Source organism: Hylobates moloch, unplaced genomic scaffold, assembly GCF_009828535.3.
Source record: "Hylobates moloch isolate HMO894 unplaced genomic scaffold, HMol_V3 SCAFFOLD_14, whole genome shotgun sequence".
Lineage (NCBI taxonomy): Eukaryota > Metazoa > Chordata > Mammalia > Primates > Hylobatidae > Hylobates > Hylobates moloch.
This window is the reverse complement of record NW_026652289.1, coordinates 65,476,112-65,495,295: the sequence shown is the minus strand read 5'-3', so window position 1 is coordinate 65,495,295 and position 19,184 is coordinate 65,476,112. Positions and strand designations below refer to the sequence as shown.

General features: G+C 44.4%; 1 long non-coding RNA gene across 1 annotated transcript in view; it reads left to right on the top strand.

The window, feature by feature from the left end:
• The window catches only part of LOC116482270 (uncharacterized), a 46,408-nt gene extending 28,321 nt beyond the window's left edge, over positions 1-18,087 (top strand). Inside the window, exons 5-7 of the long non-coding RNA XR_004251819.1 lie at positions 11,437-11,574; positions 12,382-12,618; positions 17,514-18,087. This is a non-coding gene — a long non-coding RNA (uncharacterized LOC116482270). The remainder of the gene's footprint in view (positions 1-11,436; positions 11,575-12,381; positions 12,619-17,513) is intronic.
• Positions 18,088-19,184: the final 1,097 nt, after the last annotated feature.

Sequence of the window (19,184 nt, the reverse complement as noted above, 5' to 3'; positions counted from 1 at the left end):
TCTCAATTAGTTTCCAATAGAAATAATGCTATAAATCTTGGTTAAGTTCCCAGGCCAACTCTCAAAAGCTTAACCCCAAATAGAGCTGAACTAGAGTATAAATACTGCCAGCCTGAATTCTGGGTCCTAGGAGGAGGAGGCCACAGGACATACGAGGGACAGGTGGGAACAGGGTTTCCTTCTTTTTTCCCAAGTACAGGATGCCCCTAGGAATATCTACGAGATGGGAGAAACTTCCTTCTGCCGCTCTCTCTAGATCCAAGTGTGATCCTCACATTGCCTGCATTAGAATTCATTTATTCAACAGAAATGTATTGAAAGCCGCAATGGGCCAAGCATCTGTTCTTGGCCCCTGTCCCATGTTGGGAATCAATCTCTGAGAGTAGGCTCCAGGAAGCTATCATTTTTAACAAGCTCTCCAAGAAAGTAGGATGCACAATAAAGTCAGGCTCCTGTGCTGGGCTGAGTTTCCTTGAATTTAGGATGCCCTAAGCCATTCAGACCAAGGCCAGACAAAAGTATCTATTACCTACCTCCCCTCCAACCAACAAAATTCCCTTCCCCTCAGTGCAACTCCTGTCTGCTCAGTAATAAAAGGAACATACAGCATCTTGCACTGTTCCTGAACATCTCTATATTTTCCAAATTTTCTTGTTTGGTATTTTAAAGTTAAGAAGAGAATATAAACAGCAACATAGGCAAGGCTGGATCTTATAATTCCCTGTATTTCCCCGATCAGGGCTCTATTAGAATTGCATTTAACGTTTGTTTATTGTCTCTCTCCCTCTTGAACACAAGCTCCTTTGTCTGCGATATTCCTAGTGCCTTACACGGTGGCTGGCACCTAGTAGGTGCTCAATAAAAATCAGTTGAAAGTTGTAAAAGAGAACAGTAATCTCCGAAAGTTAAGATTCCCACATGGTTGCTGATACTCGCAGGGGTAGTCAAATTTTTCAGAGTCTGCCTTTAAGCCCTTAATGGATGCCTGATAATTCTCTGCAGTTTCTGACAGATAAATTAAGAGAAAATAAGAGTCCAAGCCATGTGAAGGAAGACGATTTGGGACTCGGAGGCCACTGTAAGGCAGGCTGGCCTTGGGAACAACCCTGCAACAGGCTCTTGCTTCACCGCCCCTTCCTGGTTCTACACCTGAGCGCTGGACCTACCCTGCTCAGGCCCACTGAGGCCCAGGCACCCCCAACACTTCCTGACTTGGATGAAGTGCTATGCCGTGGGCCATGGCATCTGGCTTCTCTAGTGGCTGTCCAGAGGCGGCAGGAACACCATCTAAAAATAGGGGTGAGTTGAAGCCCCATGGGTGAACTTCGACCAATGAGGAATGGGGGATGAGATCCTGCAGATAAATTCTTTTCTTCCTCACATCCCAAAAGACTGTTTTGAGGCACAGTGGCTCCATGTGCCTCTCTGGAGATCTGCCATGTGACCCCAAATGCTTTGTGTTTCTCGTGAAGCTTCCCAGCTTGGCAACATCATCATGAGATTACTTTCCTGCCTGTTGTGGGTTGAATTGTGCCCCCTAAAACATGTGTTGAAGTCCTAACCCCCAGTATCTCAGAATGTGAACTTATTTGGAAATAGGGTCATTGCAGATGTAATAAAAGATGCGGTTATACTGGAGTTGAGTGGGTCCTTAAGCCAAGGTGACTGGTGTTATAAGAAGATGAGAGACACACAGACATAGACACAGGGGAGAACGCTGTGTGACAACAGAGGCCGAGATGGGCATTACACCACCACAAGCCAAAGAACATCTGGGAAGAGACAAGGAAGGATCCTCCTCCTAGAAGCTTCCAAGGAAGCATGGCCCTGCCGGCAGCTTGCCTTCATATTTCTAGCCTCCAGAACTGTGGGAGAATACCTTTCTGTTGTTTTAAGCCATCCTGTATGTATTAGCAGTACTTTGTTATGGCAGCATTTGGAAATTAGTACACCATCTCACTTCCATTTTCCCCTGACTCATGCTGTGCCCTGAGATTGTCCCTCCATAAAGTGTTAGCACAGAAACTTTGCCTTAGGCTTTGTTTTCTAAGGCAGTTAACAAGATTATATATATATGTATGTGTGTGTGTGTGAGTTAAAGTCCATAGTGAACTTTGATCAATGATAGACGATTTTTAATATATATGCATTTACAAGCATAATATATATGCATTTACAAGCATAATATATATAATACATATAATGCATTGACTATATATGCATTACAAGCATATATATATACGTGCTTAAATTATTTTTGAAGGGACACATAACAAACTGGTAAAAAGGGTTGCCTCTGGGGAGGAGAAGTGGGGGGCTGTGGGACAAGGACAGATGAGAGAATTTTGTTTTCCTTTTTGTACCCTTGTCATGGTGGATGATATGGGTTTGTTAGTTGTTTATTTAAGGTAAATTTAAAACATTTTAAAGATAATGGCCTAGGAGGGTCTCTGAGGCTCTAAGAAGGACAAAAAGAGTATAGAGGGACGTGTGTAGACCTGGTAACAGGTAAGGGAGGGGTGTGGATGTCCCAAAAGATGCCAGCGTATTCTGGACCAAAGGCTAGTCAAGATGAATTTTCAGGAAATAAGCAAGGGCAGGTGTCTCTCTCCACTACGGAGCTAACACTCGAGCAACCCCAGGACAGAGGAGAACTCCCCAGAGAGAAGAAAGAGAAGGAGAAAATACTGACTTGAGCAAGCTTAAAACTAAAATGACCAAGAAACACATTTAAGTGTCTGAATTTGCTTAGAACTGACTATTTTGTTATTATTATTTGTATTTAATCAGTAGTCAAAATGGGAGCTCAAGATATTGTTTAAATTACAGAAAAACAAAATTAGATATTTGGGGGATACTCGAGGTTATAGCTTGGGAAATATTATACTCACACCTGTTATTTGGTTTAATCCTCTCAACCACCTGTGTAAGGTTAGTATCCCCATCTTACAGATGAGAAAACAAAGACCTAGAGAAGTTCAATGACTTAATCAAGATTATACAACTTTGAGGACAGGCATAGTGGCTCACACCTATAATCCCAGCACTTTGGGAGGTGGAGGAGGGCAGATCATCTGAGGTCAGATGTTCGAGACCAGCTGGGCCAACATGGTGAAACCTCATCACTACTAAAAATACAAAAATTAGCTGGGTATGGTGGCACAAGCATGTAATCCCTGCCACTCAGGAGCCTGAGGCATGAGAATCACTTGAATGCAGGAGGTGAAGTTTGCAGTGAGCCAAGATCGTGCCATGGCACTCCAGCCTGGGCTACTGAGTGAGACTCTGTCTCAAAAAAAAAGATTATACAACTTCTAAGTGTTAGAGCTGGGACTTGAATCTAGGCGCATCTAGACTCCAAACCTGATCCTCCTTCCAGACTCCAGATTTCCTTTTGAGTGGGGTTTATTCCAGCATTTCTAAGAGAGGTTCACACATCTGTCAACTAAGAGACTGGTTGGCTCTTAAGGACCAAGTCATGCTCTTGGGTTGGGGGTAGAAGAGGCAGAATCAGGGGAGGAATGGAAGACATCGAGGGAGAGACATGAACTTCCACTCCCATCCATCTCTGTATCCCTTCTTGGAGAAGGGTCTCTTGTCTAAATGGCTCCCTCTTCCTTCAACACAATTTGATCTAAGTATGTCTCTCATTCTACCCTAATTCCTGACAACCCAATGTTTTGGGGGCCTGATTTATAATGGCTTGAAGCCAGACGTGGTAGCTCACACCTGTAATCCCAGCACTTTGGGAGGCCGAGGTGGGCAGATCACTTGAGGTCAGGAGTTCGAGACCAGCCTGGCCAACATGGCGAAACCATGTTTAGTACATTTACTAAAAATACAAAAATTAGCCGGGCATGGTGGCAGGAGCCTGCAATCCCAGCTACTCAGGAGGCTGAGGCAGGAGAATCGCTTGAACCCAGGAGGGAGGCAGAGGTTGCAGTGAACCGAGATTGCGCTACTGCACTCCAGCCTGGGCAACAGAGTGAGACTCCGTCTCAAAGAAAAAAATAAAATTCAATTAAATGGCTTGAGTTGACAGGATAGACCATTGTTCATGCAACAGGATATCTGTTATTGCCAGAGCACCCCCCAAAGTACAATCTGTGTGTGCCTTGACAGTAATTTTCCCTAAAGGCAAACGAGGTATGAGGTCTTAGTTATTCCTGAATAGAGCTAAGAGTCAGGAGAGCACAGATGAACTTTCCTCTCACCGAGGTGTTAACAATTATTTATTAAATGAGTGAGTAGATGGATGCAGGATGGATGGAAGGATGGATGGATGATGGGTAGACGATAGTTAGACAGATGGACTATCTCCTCAGGACCTCTGTTCATTCTTCACTATCCTTTAATTAATGGTGGCTTACATCATTTCCTTATGTTTCCACCTTCTATGCTTGGCCTCACTCAGAGATGGATCTAAGACTGGACTAAAAAGTGGGTCCCCTGTCTGTCACAGACTATTCTCTCAGCTTGACTTTATACAATTCAAAGGATTCTGCTTCGGACCAGTTCTGTGTGATTAAAGGGCAACAATATTTCTGGCACACAGTTGTAGATTGTTTATACAAAAATAAAAAGGATAACTGAGACTATGGAAACTGGAAATCATTTGTCCTAATTATGGATAGAAATAGGAGAGCTTTGTGTTCACTAAACACGCCCACCCGCTTGGCCCCCAGAGTTACTGAGTTCATCTCTGTTTTTATGTTTTGGCCTGTTATCTGGCCCTCCAGGATAGTTAACTCATTTTCCATCACTCCTTTCTTGCACTTTCCATTCCCATTGAAATGAACCACTTGGTCTGATTTTCTTTTTGTTCTCAGTTATCAAGAGAGAGGTTCTATGATCTCAAACTATAATTGTAGATCTGACTATAACTCTTTGCAGTTCTATGAGTTTTTGCTTCATGTATTTTGAAGCTGTTTTGAGGTGTATAAATCATTAAGATTATGTCATCTTGATGAATTGACCCCTTTATCATTATGAAATTATCTTCTTTTTCTCTAGTAATATTCTTTGTTCTGAAATCTATTTTGTCTGGTATTAATATAACCACTTTAGTTTTGTTTTGACAAGCGTTAACATGACATATCTTTTCCCATCCTTTCACCTTTAACCTACTTATGTATATGTATTTATATTTAAACTGAGTTCTTTTCCTTCTTTTTTTTTTTTCTTTTTTTTTTTTGGAGATGGAGTTTCACTCTGCCACCCAGGCTGGAGTGCAGTGGCCATCCATGTCTTTCTGTCATGTTCAGTCTTTCCTCTAGCTTCTTGAAATATGGAATATGTAATAATAACTTTTACAATATGTTATATACAAATTCTATCATCCGTGTTATTTCTGGGTCAGTTTTGACTAATTGACTTTTCTCTTGATTCTAGGTTGTATTTTCCTGCCTTTTTGCGTGCCTGGTACTTTTTGCTTGAATGCCAAATATTGTCAATTTTACCTTGTTGGATATTGAATAGTATTGTATTCGTACAACTATTCTTAAGCTTTGTTCTGGGATGCCATTAAGTTACTTGGAAAGAGTTTGATTATTTCAGGTCTTACTCTTAAACTTTGTTAGGCCAGGTCAGAGTTGCATTTAATTTAGGGTTAATTATCCCCCCTCCTACCAATGCAAAAAAAAAAAAATTGGTACTCTAATCAATGCTGCCTGAATTATGAGGTTTTCCACTCTGGCTGCTGGGAAGAGGCATTATCTGAGGCTCTCTGTGAGTACCCTCTGAGTACCATTCCCTCAAATCCTTTTGGATGGCTCTTTATCTGGTTATTGGGGCATCAGTTTCCAATTACTGCTGTAACAAATACCACAAACTTAGTGACTTGAAACACCACAAGTGTATTATCCCCAAATCAAGGTGTCAGCAGGGCTACATTTCTCCTGGAGGCTCTAGGGGAGAATCTGTTCCCCGCCTTTTCCAGATTTTAGAGGCTGCCTGTACTCCTTGGCTTGTGGCCCCTTCTTCTATTTCAAGGCCAGCAGCATAGCATCTTCAAATCAATCTCTCTCTGTCTCTCAGTCTCTCTGATCGCTGCTTCTGTCATGTCACATCTTACTCCCTCTTGTGATTACATTGGGCCCACCAGGATGATCCAAGGTAACTTTCCATCTCAATCTCCTTAGCCTAATCACATGTGCAAAGTTCTTTTTGCCCTGTAAGAGATTCCAGAGATTAGACATAGACATCTGGGGTGGGAGGGATTATCCAGTCTGTAAAATGGTCCATTATATATGATTCTTGATAGTTACTACACCAATGTCATCTTAGTCTATGTAGCCAACATCATGACACAAACTATTAGTATTTTTTTGAAGTGATTTTGTTTGTTGTCTCAAACTGACCCAGTCTCAGAAGTCTGTAACAGCTTAACCTTCCAGAAAGCATGCTCAGCATGACAGCTCTGGGACCATGGACTGCCTTTCTCTGGCAAACAATAGAGTTGCCCAATGATGCTGATCTTCTGTGGTAGGAACAGTCAGAGAGAAACAGTAATTCTTTTAGGCCCATGCAACTTTTGAATGTTTATACAACTCAAATTACTTAAGACAACCAATTTGGAGGGCAACTTGACAACATCTAACAAAGTTGAAGACATACGTACCCTCTGACTCAAGAACTCTGCTCTAAACATTGACCTTAAAACTCCCACATGTACACGAAGAGACTTATACAAGAAAGTCCATTACAACTTAGTTAGCAGTAGCACAGAATTGGAAACATCGATAGGAGGATGGATAAACTGAGATATAATCATTGTCTGAGTTCTCCAAAAAACAGACTCTGAGACAAAGATATAAGTAGTTTATGTGGGACATGGTCTCAAATGTTTGACAGCAAAATATGATACTAAGGAAGAAGCCAACAAGCCACAAGGTGTGTTCTTGTGGTAGACATGGATGTGCTGCCCAGATTCCCCTTCAGGAAGCTGCAGGGGTTGACATCAGCAGAGGGCCTCCAGCTGTCAGCTCCTCCAGGGTCTGCCTCAGCCATAGACAGCAGCCTCACCCAAGGTCATGCCCACTCCAAGACAGCCCACAGCCAGGGACTGAGCAAGGCGGGGGTATAAAGACCCAGCCATTTGGGTCTACCACGAGACACTCGAATGGGTGCTACTGTACTTGCTCCCCAGCTCCCTGCAGGTTGGCCAAGGCTTTATTAGGCCAGCATCACAGTTCTCCTCCTCCTTCTGCCCAGTCCTGCGTTCCCCTGTTTCCTTTTGCAAGTGTTGATTCCTAATAAACATATTACACCCCAAACTCCAGCTCAGTATCTGCTTCTGGAAAACCTGGCCTGAGATGATTATCAAGCAAGTAACCACTGTCGGCAGTGAACTGCAGCTTAATCCTGCTGGGAAATTCTAGGAGGCAGTGTAGAGTGATGCCTCAGAGTTATCCTCCCTGAGGAGCAAGGGAGCTGGGGTATTTATCTACCAACTTCCATCAGTCATTGGTGTGGGCTGTTCCTGGGGGCTGTTAAATCCCAGGCTTTTGGGCCTGCTCCATGTAGCAACGGATCATGCTCCAACAGTCAAGAAAGCCCGTGGACAATGATGTGTGGGTGCTGGCAGTGGGAGCCAGAGAAATGCTGAGTGCTCAGAGGATATAGGCAGGCAAGACACCAACAGAGATTGCTACATTCACAGAAAGGAATATTAAACAGTAGTGATGATGAATTAGCTATTTGTATCAATATGGATGAATCTGTCTGCGGCCATACCACCCTGAACATGCCCAAACTTGTCAATATGAATGCATCTCACCAAAACAATATTGAGTGAAAAAAACAAGGTTCAGAAGGATCCAAAAAGTATTATATAAATTAGAGAAAAATTTAAAACGTTCAAAACAAGAATGTTTTTAAGAAAGATACACACACACACATACATATATATAGCAAAAGTAGAAAAATAAGATGAATAGTAAATTCGGGAGAGTCATAGTATCAACAAAGAGGGAGGGATGGAATGGAACCAGGAATCAGGAGGAGGCCTTGACTACATCTTAAATGTTTTAAATTTTTTCTGGGTAGAAGGTACACATATGACCATTATATTATATTCTAATTTTTTTGTATGCCCAAAATTTAAAAAAATAAAACATTGTAATAAACAGGCCAGACTCAGTGCCTCATACCTGTAATCCCAGCACTTTGGGAGGCCAAGGTGAGAGGATCACTTGAGCCCAGGAGTTCAAGACCAGCCTGGGCAACAGCGAGACCCCATCTCTCCAAAAACTTAAAAAATTAGCCCGTCATGGTGGCACATGCCTGTAGTCCCAGCTACTTGGGAGGCTGAGGAGGGAGGATCACTTGAGCCCAGGAGTTTGAGGCTGCAGTGAGTTAGGACTGCACTACTTCACTCCAGCCTGGGCAACAGAGTGAGAACTTAAAAATAATTATAATAAACAAAGTAAAATCTTATTTAAAAAATTCAAATGATCTGAAAGACATGAGGATTGGCCATTGTGAAAAAAAAAAAAGACTTGTTTTGTTTTTAACTAAAAATAGCATTAAGGATATTTTTAAATGTAAAAACTCTTTCTTGACAAGGGTATAAGAAAATGTAATAGGCGCTACCACTGGAGAGCTGAAATACTTTCAACTTCACATCTTTTTTTTTTTTTTTACTTTTATGTTAGGTTCAGGGGTACATGTGCATGTTTGTTACATAGGTAAACTTGTGTCATGGGGGTTTGTTGTACAGGTTGTTTTGTCACTCAGGTACTAGGCCTAGGACCCAGTAGTTATTTTTTTCTGATCCTCGCTTTCCTCCCATCCTCCGCCCTCTGATAGGCCCCAGTGTGTGTTGGTCCCCTCTATGTGTCCATGTGTTCTTATCATTTAGCTCCCACTTATAAGTGAGAACACATGGTATTTGGTTTTCTGATTCTGTGTTCATTTGCTAAGGATAATGGTCTTCAGCTCCCTCCATGTTCTTGCAAAGGACATAATCTCATTCTTTTTATGGCTGCATAATATTCCATGGTGTACATGCACCACATTTTCTTTATCCAATCTGCCATTGATGGGCATTTAGGTTAATTCCATGTCTTTGCTATTGTCAACAGTGCTACAGTGAACATACACGTACATGTGTCTTTATGGTAGAATGACTTATATTCTTTTGGGTACATACCCAGTAATGGGATTGCTAGGTTGAATGGTAGTTCTGTTTTTAGCTCTTTGAGGAATCACCACACTGCTTTCCACAATGGTTGAACTAATTTACACTCCCACCAACAGTGTATAAGCATTTCCTTTTCTCCACAACCTCACCAGCTGTTATTTAACTTTTTAATAATAGCCATTCCGTGGCAATCATTAAAAAGTCAGGAAACAACAGGTGCTGGAGAGGATGTGGAGAAATAGGAACACTTTTACACTGTTGGTGGGACTGTAAACTAGTTCAACCATTGTGGAAGTCAATGTGGCAATTCCTCAGGGATCTAGAACTAGAAATACCATTTGACCCAGCCATCCCATTACTGGGTATATACCCAAAGGACTATAAATCATGCCGCTATAAAGACACATGCACACGTATGTTTATTGCAGCACTATTCACAATAGCAAAGACTTGGAACCAACCCAAATGTCCAACAACGATAGACTGGATTAAGAAAATGTGGCACATATACACCATGGAATACTATGCAGCCATAAAAAATGATGAGTTCATGTCCTTTGTAGGGACATGGATGAAACTGGAAATCATCATTCTCAATAAACTATCGCAAGGACAAAAAACCAAACACCACACGTTCTCACTCATAGGTGGGAATTGAACAATCAGCAAGAATGGACACAGGAAGGGGAACATCACACTCTGGGGACTGTTGTGGGGTGGGGGGAGGGGGGAGGGACAGCATTAGGAGATATACCTAATGCTAAATGACGAGTTAATGGGTGCAGCACACCAACATGGCACATGGATACATATGTAACAAACCTGCACGTTGTGCACATGTACCCTAAAACCTAAAGTATAATAATAAAATAAAAAATAATAATAATAGTCATTCTGACTGGTGCGAGATGGTATCTTCTTGTGGTTTTGATTTGCATTTCTCTAATGATCACACCTTTTTTATTGTTTGAATTGTTTTTAACATGAACAGGTACTGCTTTATTGAAAAATTAAAAGCACCTGTAATTCTATCAACCCAACACCACTATTTTCATTTTCATTAATTCATTTTCCAGACCTTGCTCACATGCATACACACTTTGCTAAGTTGCAATCATATCACACATGTATTTTATACTGTTTACACTTAATCATATATGATATGTACATAAATGTTTCTCCATTTCTATATAGTCTAAATAATCATCTTTTCTTTTTTTTGAAACAGGGTCTCATTTTGTCACCCAGGCTGGAGTGCACTGGCACAATCTCTGCTCACTGCAGCCTCAATCTCCCAGGCTCAAGTGATCCTCCCACCTCAGCCTCCCAAGTAGGTGGGGCCACAAGCATGCACCGCCATGCTTGGCTAATTTTTGTATTTTTTGTAGAGATGAGGTTTCGTCATGTTGCCTAGACTGGTCTTGAATTCCTGGGCTCACATGATCCTCCCGCCTTGACTTCCCAAAGTGTTAGGATTACAGGCGTGACCCACCACACCCAGCCTGAAGAATCATAATTTTAATGGCTACATAATGTTCTGTCTTGTCGATGCATAGTAGTTCACCAACCATTTCCTTATTTGAGATATTTATATTGCTTCTAAATTTCAGATATTGAAATAACTTTATGATAAATATACTTGTGGAGGTTTTTATGTTAAATATAGCCTTAGCAGAAACCCCAGGGGTGCAATTACTAAGTCAGAGGGTGTGTCTTTGCCCTGTAACACACAAAGCTTTCCCTTTGATGACGATTGTTTACTTAAAGCCCTGGGGCCTCCCAAATGCCTGGGAATCTTCATTTTAGACTTAACCTATTTTAGGCTTGGTTTTGTTTTACTGGATTCTGAGGAGAGCAAAGGAGACAGCTGGGAGCAGACGGGCAAATCCCAGTTTGCCCAGAGAAATGTCTATTTTCCAAGGGGCATGAAGAATTTAGGAATAAAGCAGATCTGATTTTTTTTTTTTTGAGACGGAGTCTTGCTCTGTTGCCCAGGCTGGAGTGCAGTGGCGCAATCTCGGCTCACTGCAAGCTCCGCCTCCCGGGTTCACGCCATTCTCCTGCCTCAACCTCTCCGAGTAGCTGGGACTACAGGCGCCCGCCACCACGCCCGGCTAATTTTTTTTGTATTTTAGTAGAGGCGGGGTTTCACCGTGGTCTCCATCTCCTGACCTCGTGGTCCGCCCGCCTCGGCCTCCCAAAGTGCTGGGATTACAAGCGTGAGCCACCGCGCCCGGCCAAGCAGATCTGATTTCTAATTCTGACCTTGATACTGGCAAATTGTGTGGACTCAGGAAAGTGACCAGCCCTCCGTAAGACTCAGTGTCCTTACCTCTGAAATGGAGCTGTCAATCACATCTGCCTCACAGGCTTGTTCTGAGGATGAAGTGAGAAAATGCCCACAAGGTGCTGGTTGCAGCAGCTGGTGCATAGTAAGTACTCAGTGGATATGAGCTGGTCCTAAGTAAGGTCAGCAAAAACGCTCTTCCCACAGACCCCGAGAAAGCAGTCCTGAATGAGGGGCTAGGGGAGTTGCCTTCCAGCTGCTATTTCTCAATGGCTGTAATGCTGGTGAGAATTAAATAATTGGAGGAAGCAGGGGGAGAGAGAGAATGGAAAGAATCTTCTCTGGAACCACCAGCCTGTATTCTCTGCATTTCCATATCTATCATGGAAATGAGAGAAAAACTGATGTTTATTGAGCAACTATGATGTCCCAGGTGCTTCACGTGCATTTTTTCCCCAGGCCTCCCTGCAGGGGTGAGGGAAGACTGCAAAGGTACAGCAATGGATGTTGAGGCTGTCCAGGCATCTCACGTCTGATAGTGCGAGATGCTAGCCCTGCATCTCCCAGCTGGAGAACTGCAGTCAGTTTGTCTCCTCATCTGTAAGCTGGGGAATGATCATTGTGCTGGGAAGAAATCATTTTTATAAAGCGCCGGGCACATAGTAAGCACCGGCAGTAGCGATGATGAGCAGCTTGCCCCAGGTCACCCAGAAAGTGGCAGCACTGAGACTGGGGCTGGGTCTCCTGCCTCCGGAGCCCACATTTTTTCCCCTGCATCACATTTACCTCTATACAAATGCCCATGGTCCGTGTGATACAAAATACTTGAGAAACACTTCTATGGTGATTCAAGAAAAGAATTATTCTGAGCCCTTTGTACTGTGTTTCAAGTGTTCTGTAATCAAAGAATTCATCCCTCCAGTCATTTCTGAAAGCTTCCCTTCTTTTTCAGGAGCTTAAAAAGGATGCAGTCCCAAAACATAGAAGGATTTACTCCAGATCCAAGCAGTGAGTCAGGAACAGAAAGCCTGATGCCCTCACCTGGAACTCTCCCTCCTCCCTGGATGAGGACCTTCCCCAGAATTGCAGGGCACCCACACAAGACCAAGCAAGTTCACAGAAAAGTGAAACCTGACTTTAGAGCCTCTCGGATGTTCACTACACCTCATTGAACCTGTTTGGTTCACACGTAAGGAAAGCGAGGCCCAGTCAGTCACGTTGGTCACGACTGCTCCTGGTGTGCGTGTCTGAGACAAAATTACTAACCACCCTTGTGCTTCTGGTAAACAGTGTTTGAGGTTTAGTGTCAGTGTGAGCAGTTGTATATGAGAACATCTCTGGCTGTGCAGCTAATTACCACCTTTCTAAAGTAATCTCTGCCTGAAATGTACTGTGGCTGGAGCAGTTCAATTTCAGCATTGAATATGAAGTGACCATGGGCTCCGCAGGCACGCAGGGATCCAAATTAGGAGAAAGTTGTTCCACTTGTCAACATGGAAGGAAGCGTTGTGTGTTTCTTCTTTGTGGTGCCAGATTTAGCACTGGCAGGCTTCTGCCAGATAATTCGTCTTTGCAGTCGTCCTTAAAGGAGGGTCTTAGCCTACCACACTAGGTTATTTCCAGCCTGGTGAAGCAAAGAGGGAACACTAGTAGCAGAAGACCAGGCTGAAGGAATTGTCTCTGCCCATGGTAGGTAACAAATGGGCTTTGTGGTTCTGAGCCTCAATTCTAGAAAATGGGTGCATTAATATTTACTGTATCTAGACCTAAAGCTTTAAATAAAATCTATAGATTGAAGCCTCCTAACAACCTAACACAACTATTTTCATTTTCATTAACTCATATTCCAGACCTTGCTCACACGCATACACACTTTGCTAAGTTGCAATCACATCACACATGATATATATGAATCAACTGTGATTCATATATACGACTGGATTCTAGATTCATACATGCAACTGTCTACCAGACCCTGCTCTTGAGACCCAGCCCCCATCTCACTGCTGCCGCTTTCTTGATCTGGGGCAAGTTACCAATCACAGCTACCACTGGGGTCTACTATGTGTCAGGAGCTTTATAAACATGATTTCTTCCCAGCACAGTCATCATTCCTCATTTTACAATAGTCAACATGCAAAAATGAAGCTTTCCATTTCCTGTCCCCCAAACCTGCTCCTTCCCTCATCTGCCTCTTCTCTGTGACACCATTGGTTTGCATCCACCTGCTCAGGCCAAAGACCCAGGAGGCCTAACTCCTCTCCCCTCCTCTCCTGCTCCACACTTTTAATCCATCCGCAAGTCCTGCCAGCTTTACCTGCGAAACACATCCAGAACCTGACCCTTCCTCGCCACATACAGTATGTCCACATAACTCCTGCCACCGCTTTATCAAAATAATACTTTTAAATGCGTAAAATAAAATACAGAGAATTATAAAGGAAGCCAATCATATTAAAATCTATTTACCAAAATATTTTAAAGAATAGATTTATGAGATATGTATGTGCTTTGTTATTACCGCATTAAATAAGAAGATCTGGTGGTAAGTCTAATAGCTATTATAATTCCAAAGTAGTGATAAGTATAAGCAATAGTTCCAGAGAGCTGCAGGGACTGAATGTAATGTGATATAAAAACATCTGTGATTTCTAGTGGTGACAAAGTTCCAGGCACTGCTCATATTATTGTAGTTTGTTGCCTACCTTTATCATTGAAAAGAGTACTAAAACCTAGTTAGAGGCTGGGTGCAGTGGCTCATGCCTGTAATCCCAGCACTTTGGGAAGCTCAGGCAGGCGGATCACTTGAGGCCAGGCGTTCAAGACCAGCCTGGACAACATGGCAAAACCCGTTTCTACTAAAAATATAAAAATTCGCCAGGCGTGGTGATGCATGCCTATAATCCCAGCTACTCAGGAGGCTGAGGCATGAGAATCACTTGAACCCAGGGATGGGGCGGAGGTTACGATGAGCCAAGATCCTGCCACTGCACCCTGGCCTGGGAGACAGAGCCAAACTCACTCTAGTTAGAGGTTCATGAAAATAAAGACTCACACACACACACACACACACACCCCTCACTTAGAAGCACATAAACACACACACTCATACACTCACATACATATTCCTCTACTTAGAAGTACACAAACTCTCTACATTCTGGTTGAGAACACGTGACTGAGTGCACACCGCAGGCGTCCCTGGCCTGGGTGTTTGCAGCAGCCTCCTGATTCACCTCCAGGCATCCAGTCTGGCCTCCTCCAGTCGGTTCTCAGCTTGGCAGTCCCAGTGACTCCCTCCCTGTGGATGTCATATTATATCATTGTCCTACTTCGAACCCTCCAACAACAGCGCATCACCATAAATAAAATCCAAAGTCCTCACCACAACCAATGAGGCCCCAGATCATCTGGAAACTGCCTTTGCAAAAATTCTATCAGTGAGAAAAATTACAACAGTAAGCTAAGCTAACCCTCCCCCAATCTTGCCTTTCCCTTAATTATTCCTGGACTGTTGGGCTGAGCTAACTTTGGAAGACGTTTAGGCTACAGTGTAAATAATAGGCCTTGTGCCAAACTCAACTGCTTTTGTAAAGCTAATGGGATGCCATCAGGCTTGGGGGAGGAGAGAAGCCTGAATCCCGCTAAGGTGCAGATATAAACGTTGTCAGCCATTATTCGGGAGGTTATAAGATATGCAGCTTGCCCAATTAGTCCTGCAAATAACACCACTATTGTAGATTGGCCTTTTCAGATATCTTTCCAGGCTTTATCCATGTCTGACACCCATGGCTCCATCTGGACTGCCAACTCCACTCCTGTGGCCCCACCCAGAAGTGATTCAGCCCTTCAAAGGACAGCTTTGACCCCCACTGATTTCATTTCCACCCCAACAAATCAGCAGCAAGCACCTATTACCTGTCCTCCCCCCAAACTGCCTTTGAAAAACCTCTAACCTAGAAGCTTCAGATGATTTGAGTCCAGATTCCATCTCCCACATGGCGTGGTCAGGCTTGTGTCTATCAAACTCTTTCTCTACTACAATGCTGTGGTCTTTCTTTATGCAGTGAGCAGGAAGAACCCCTCAAGCAGTTACAGTCTGGACCCTGGCTACCTCCCCATCCTCATTTCCACCACCCTCCCCTCACTCATTTCACACCCTTCTGCCCAGCGCAGTTTCTCTCTCCAGTAGCCACCTGGCTCCTTCACTTCTTTGGGGCCTCTGTTCAAATGTCACCTGCTCGGAGAGGCCTTCTCCGATCCCCCCATCCCCATGTAAAACAGTCACCCCTCCCAGTCACACTCTACACTCAGACCCTGCTTTGTGGTCCTACTGAGATGCATCTGTATGTTTCTGTGTCTTTGGGTTACAGTGAGCAGCTAGTCAGGCATAAACAGGAGGAGAGAGCCACCCCCGCCTCACCACCAGGAATGTCAGGTGAACATTAGGTGATGGTCGGGCAGTTGTTAACAGTTTCTCTTAAGGAATCATCCGTCGCAGCCAGCTCCAGGGAAAGGCAGTCTCCCTATAGATAGGAAAAAACCTGAAACTAGTGATCAGTAGCTTCCTGATAAGATCAGGAATTGGGTGAGTGGGCTCACACATGTGCACTCAAAGGCAAAATGGTGGAGTTTCACTGGTATATGACCTTATAGGAACACTTGACTGGTAAGGGAAGAACATCTCAAGTGAGCATGCTCTAGGAAACTCTAGGAAACACACTATAACTCTATAACTCTAGGAAACACACTGCGTGTGCTCACCTCCCAAGTGCTGGCAGGCCACTGTGCATGCCAACAGGCGATCCCAAGGGAAGAATGAGGGGAGAAGGGACGCGAGATCCAGGAAGTATGCCAACGTATAAAACCTCAAGTCAAAAGCTCAAAGCTGACTTGTCTTTCAAGTCACCTGCTTAGCCCTCTTCCAAGTTTACTTTCCTTCCTTTCATTCCCGCTTTAAAGCTTTTTAATAAACTTTCACAGGCCGGGCGCGGTGGCTCACACTTGTAATCCCAGCACTTTGGGAGGCCGAGGCGGGCGGATCACGAGGTCAGGAGATCGAGACCACAGTGAAACCCCGTCTCTACTAAAAAATACAAAAAATTAGCCGGGCGTGGTGGTGGGCGCCTGTAGTCCCAGCGACTCAGAGAGGCTGAGGCAGGAGAATGGCGTGAACCCGGGAGGCGGAGCTTGCAGTGAGCCGAGATTGCGCCACTGCACTCCAGCCTGGGTGACAGAGCGAGACTCCATCTCAAAAAAATAAATAAATAAATAAATAAATAAATAAATAAATAAATAACCTTTCACTCCTGCTCCAAAATTTGCCTCGGCCTCTCCTTCTGCCTTATGTCTCTCAGTCAAATTCTTCCTTCTGAGGGGGCAAGAATTGAGGTTGCTGCAGACCTGTACAGATTCGCCGCCAGTAACATTTCTTGTCTGTCTACCCCACTAGAATGTCAGGCCTTATCACTGGTACTGGGATAATGTAGAGGGACCTATCGTGTAGAGGGACAGGGCACACATCTGTAGATTTAATAAGTGGAGAAATAGGAGGTCGGGACTCATTGGCCATGAGAGTTCTGGCAAGAAGAGGCCAGTCAGGACAGCTGCTGGAGGGCTGGACCATGAACAGGACCTCTGCCAGTTGGAGCGTGCCCTCTGCTTTAGTGCCTTGTTACATATACCCCGGTCTACTCATCACTCATGTTGCCATCAAACACTCCATCTCAGAGCCTGCAGTGAGTCCAGAAGAGAACAGGGCCCCAAACAGAAGGAAGCCCTGCGGTCACTCAGCCCACCATCCCAGGAGGCATTGCACAAACTCTGCTGTCATCAACGTGCCCCTCGGGGTCTTACACTCCCGCCCTGGACTAAGACCTCCTCCTGATGCCTCACAGTGCTGTTCATGAGAGGAGTGTTGAGAAACACATTTCTAGGGGGATCTGCTGTCCCCTACAGACCAGCACTCAGTCATTCCTCCTGGATCTAGCTCTGGTATGGCTTTGCAGGCTTCACTCAGTCTTACCCTGAATCTGGGCTCCACTGTCTCCCTGTCTGACAAATCTGATCTCTCTGTTTCAGTAGAGCTCCAGCTACCGTCTACTCCCTGCAACTGGCCTGCTGCCAATGCCCCAGATCTCTTGTGGAGCTGCCGGAAGAGACAGCCTGCCACAGAAGAAAGCAGCCCTCCTCTTTCACGGCCTCCCACATCTTGAAACAAACAAAAGCAAACAAAACAAAGGCTTGAGTCCCAGCCTGATTCACCAGATTTGGTTCCCAATTGTTGAAATTCCCTTCCCAGGGCTCTCAGAACCAGGGTTGGCTGGAGGGGTGAAAGAGGCTGGCCCTGAGCCCAGTAATAGGACACTAAAGGGGAGCTAAAAGCTGGGACCTGGGGTGAAGATGGGGTCTTCCAAGCTGGGAGGCAGACACCAGGCCAGAACAACCGGCCTGCCCCAGCTCAGGCCTCTTAACCCATGCGGGGCAAGAGTACAAACAGAGGCCACGGACCCCATGCCACAGTATTTAAAGTTATAAATCAAGCTAACATAACATGAAATCAAATGTGTTCTATCCTCCTAGCTTGACAAATACTTTCATAACGAGGTGGAATGCCAGGTTCAGATTTAGAATTTTCACACTCCTTAAAGTTCCAAGTCAAAATACAGCATTAGGGGAGGGCCCCCAACCTGGAGGTCTCCCCTCCCCCATTTTCTTTCACTCCCAGCTCTGTCTCACACCACGAGAGATCTTGGGTGAATGCCCCTCGATACCCCAGCCCCCCACAAACAGCTGCCCTTTCCCCCCTTGGCCAAGGGTAAGCACAGCAGCAGGGCAGTCTGCCCTTGGCTGGAGAGATGGAAGGAGAGGCCACACGGACCCTGAAAATGCACATGGGGACTCTTGGGCAGGGAACTTGGGAGTTTCTGGAGCCCCAAGGATGGTCTAGTGGGACAGAGCCACTTGGGCCCATGAGCTCCTTGACCCATGGGGAAGGGTAGGGCTAGAGGAGGGCCAGGGCAGGCCCTATGAACAGAAGAACCTGGAGTAACTGCCCTGTCCCCAGATCCTGTCACTGAGCAGGCATACTTGGGAGGGTATTGGAGAGTGGAACCCAGGGAGCTTGCCCAAGGCACTAGGAAAGAAAAGTGTAAACCTTGTTAGAGAATGCTAAGGATAGCTGTTAAAGCCTCAGAGATTCTACCCATTTTTGGCTGTTTCTAAAAATCTTTCCCCAAAGGAAGATCTTGCTCTCATTGAGGATCTGAGAAAGAATTCTCTGCAAGTAGTTTCAAAACATTCTGATGTAAAAACTCTGATGTGTTAGTCAAAAATAAATTTTGTTGCTTGATGGCTTTACCATTCACAAAATATTCTATCCATCCAATTTAAAAATAAGAGCAGGGTATTTAAAACTCTTTCAATAAACACAAATTAAAACAATGAAGCTTGAATTGTTGTTTTAACCTTGTTTTTGAATTATGGTCAGCTTAAGGGAGAGATATCAGGGGAAATGGGAATAAAAAGATACAGTGATTCAAAAATAAATGAGGTGGGGCCAGGCGTGGTGGCTCACATCTATAATCCCAGCACTTTGGGAAGCCGAGGTGGGAGGATCACTTGAGGCCAGGAGTTCAAGACCAGCCTCGCCAACATGGTGAAACCCTGTCTCTACTAAAAATACAAAAAGTAGCCAGGCATGGTAGCATGCACTTGTAGTCACAGCTACTCAGGAGGCTGAGGCAGGAGAATCGC